The sequence below is a fragment of the Arachis ipaensis genome, chromosome B3, assembly GCF_059453495.1.
Source record: "Arachis ipaensis isolate K30076 ecotype BB chromosome B3, ASM5945349v1, whole genome shotgun sequence".
Taxonomy (NCBI): Eukaryota; Viridiplantae; Streptophyta; class Magnoliopsida; order Fabales; family Fabaceae; genus Arachis; species Arachis ipaensis.
The window spans coordinates 56,596,463-56,599,631 of NC_142438.1; the positions used below are offsets into that span (position 1 = coordinate 56,596,463).

A 3,169-nucleotide genomic window follows, 5' to 3' on the forward strand; every position below is an offset into this window, starting at 1 on the left:
TGGAGGTTTAGTTGCTCATGGTTCAGAGAGAAAAACTAGTATTCAGGTAAACTGTAAATTACGGAATGAACTAGAAGAGAGGAGAAGAGAGATTCTTTTCCCTTTTATATCTAATCCTAATTAATGTAAAATATATTTCCTAAAACTAAATAATATCTTTTCCTATTTTTAAATAAAATAAAGTTTAAATCAGAATTAATAGGAGATTGCGTGCTTGCTTCTTGGAGAGTTGGGGACCACTTGATTCCTTAATAATCCACGCCTAACTTAAGAAATCTCAAGTTAGGCGCAGCCTTGGCCGAATTGATGGAGAAGAAGTATGGACTATTATATATCGTTGGAAAGATCTGGAAGTTAGCTTTCCAACGCCACTAAAATCACATCAATTGGACCTCTGTAGCTTGAGTTATTCAAGTTTGAGTGCAGAGAGGTCAAGATTGACAGCATCATTTGCCTTCTTCTCTTTTTCTGCGGAAACTCCATCAAATCTATCCGAATGCTACCTAAAATAAACAGAATTGCACAAGACTCAAAGTAGAATCGATAGTGGCTAAAAGATAATTAATTCTTGATTAAACTCAACAAATTAAATGCAAATTCACTAGGAAAAGGTAGGAAAGATGCTCACGCATAAAAAACATCATAAAAACTAAACCTAATTGCCCCCTTCATTCAGCTTTCATTTGGCCTCATATAGCTTCAGAAATGAGTTGGATTGGGTTCTGGAGGCCCAGAATTCGCCCCCAGCGATTTGCAATTAATAGGCTGACGTAATTCAGGTCACGCGTACGCGTGGGTCACGCGTACGCGTCGTTTGCACAAAATCCATCCACGCGTACATGTGGGTCACGCATACGCGTCTCTCGCAAATCCTTCTTGTGCGTACGCACGTGTGCTGAAACTCCCAAACTTCATTTCTTCATGGTTTCTTCCCTTTTGCATGCTCTTTCTTTCATTTCTACAACCCATACTTGCCTTGGAAACCTGAAATCACTTAAGAAATACATCAAGGCACCAAATGGGATTAAAGTGAATTAAAATGGACTAAATTAAGCACAAAAGAGCATGTTTTCACAATTAAATTCAATTTAGGGAGAAAACACTAAAGCATGCTATTTAGATGAATAAATATGGGCTTATGTGATGAAATCCACTCTAATCAAACCAAAATATATCGGAAAATATGGACTCATAAGCTATCCTTGTTGGTCGTGCCTCTTTAATTTGTAGCTTCTTCATCACAGACAGGTGCATTAAATTAATGCTTGCACTAAGATCACATAGGGCTTTGTCAAAGGTGATACCTAAAATAGTGCATAGAATCTGAAAGCTCCCTGGATCTGGCATCTTCCTTGGTAACTTGCTTTGAATGATTGCATTGCATTCTTTGGTCAGGACCACTGTCTCATCTCCCTTAAATATTTTCTTCTTAGAGAGCAGAAATAGCACCCATTAAAGCTGAAATAGAACTCCCTAAGAGAATGGTTTTCAAATCATTGATCCTTTCCTTGTTAATGCATAAACCCTTTAAAAATTTAGCATATTTAGGAACTTGACAAATTGCATAAAAAAGGGGAATCGTTACCTCAACATTCTTGAAGATGTCCGCCATTTTTGGATCCAACTCCAATTGCTTCTTTGCCTTCTTTGCCAAGGTTAGAAATGGAATTGAGATAGGATCTTCCAAAACATCTTCTTTTCTGGAACCTCTAGCTCTTGCTTGATCTTTCTTTTCCTCAACAACCTCTTGTGCTTCTTCTTCATCTTCTACATCCTCCACCTCCACATTGTCTTCATCTTAAGTAGCCTCCCTCACATTTGAATTCGTGGGACTCCTCTCTTCTAATATAGTGCCGAACCTCAAGGTGATAGCATTGAGGCTACCCTTCGGGTTGGGTAATGGTTAAGACGGAATTGCACTTGAGCTTGAAGGTTGAGAGGGGCTTTGGTTATGGTTGGAGGGTAGAGGTAACCGGGATAAAAGCTCTTGAATGATGGTTCGAAATTCCCTTTGCTGTTAAAGAAGGGTTCGAAGAGTGTCATCCACGGGAGGTTGGCATGAAGAAGAAGAAGGGTAAGTAATTTGTGGAACTTGAGGTTGTGTGAGTTAAGGTACTTAGGCTTGTCTTTGGTGAGGGAGTTGGTATCTCTGGCCTTAATTTTGTTGTTGGGAATTGTTGTTTCACCTTTGATTTGAACCATCTCTCTATCCTTGATTGTAATTATCTCTCCACCCTTAGTTTGAATTATCTTGCCAACCTTGATTTGAGTTATCTTGCCAACCTTGATTACGCTACCCTTGGTTGTAATTATTCCCTTGTTGATAAGGGCCTTGGTTTGAACGGTTGAAGAATGGGTTGGTTGCCGCCAACGTGTTATCCTCTTGGAGTTGTGGGCATTCATTCGTGTAATGAGAATTTTAAGCACACACACTACACACTCTTGGTGGGGATTCTGGTTGGTATTGTTGTTGTAGTGGAGGTTGTTGTTGATTTTGGTGAATTTTTCTTAGAATGGTTGTCATTTTTCTGATGGTTTTGGTGAGGGCAGATTCACTAGGAGACACTTCCGCAATAGCCTTTGGATGGTTGTTCCTTTGCCTCGCATGTTGAGTGGACTCGGCTAGGTCAGAAATGAGTTGCCAAGCTTCTTCTGCCATCCTGAACTTCACAAGAAAACCAATGCTAGAGGCATCTAAGAGAATCTTGTCTTGAGGCTTGAGACCTTGACAAAAGTAGCTAATCAACACCAAGTCATCTATCCTATGATGAGGACAAGAATCAAGGAGCTTCTTGAAGTGCTCCCAATATTCATGGAGTGTTTCCATTTCACCTTGTATGATGCATGATATCTCATTCCTAAATCTATAAGTAACCTTCGACGGAAAGAATTTATCTAAGAACTCTCTCCGGAGTAAATCCCAATTTGTGACAACTTCATCGGGTTGAGTATAGAACCATTATTTTCTTTTTCCCTCAAGAAAAAAAGGGAAAGCAAATGCCCAAATAGCAATCTCATCCGAACCATGTCTCCTAGTGGTTGAGTATTGATAAATCATTATTTTATAGTTTATCTTATGCTCAATTGAGTAGTTTTTATCAACTCTTTACCCACTTATTCATACTATTTGCATGGTTTTACATTTGCCTTCCTAATTATGTGCTTTGTT

The 3,169-nt window shown here is 39.0% G+C and overlaps 1 non-coding gene across 1 annotated transcript; it reads left to right on the forward strand.

Moving 5' to 3' along the window:
* Positions 1-2,759: 2,759 nt before the first annotated feature.
* Positions 2,760-2,866, forward strand: LOC148570722 (small nucleolar RNA R71). The gene has a single exon (XR_015880480.1). It is a non-coding gene; the product is annotated as a small nucleolar RNA R71 (small nucleolar RNA).
* Positions 2,867-3,169: the final 303 nt, after the last annotated feature.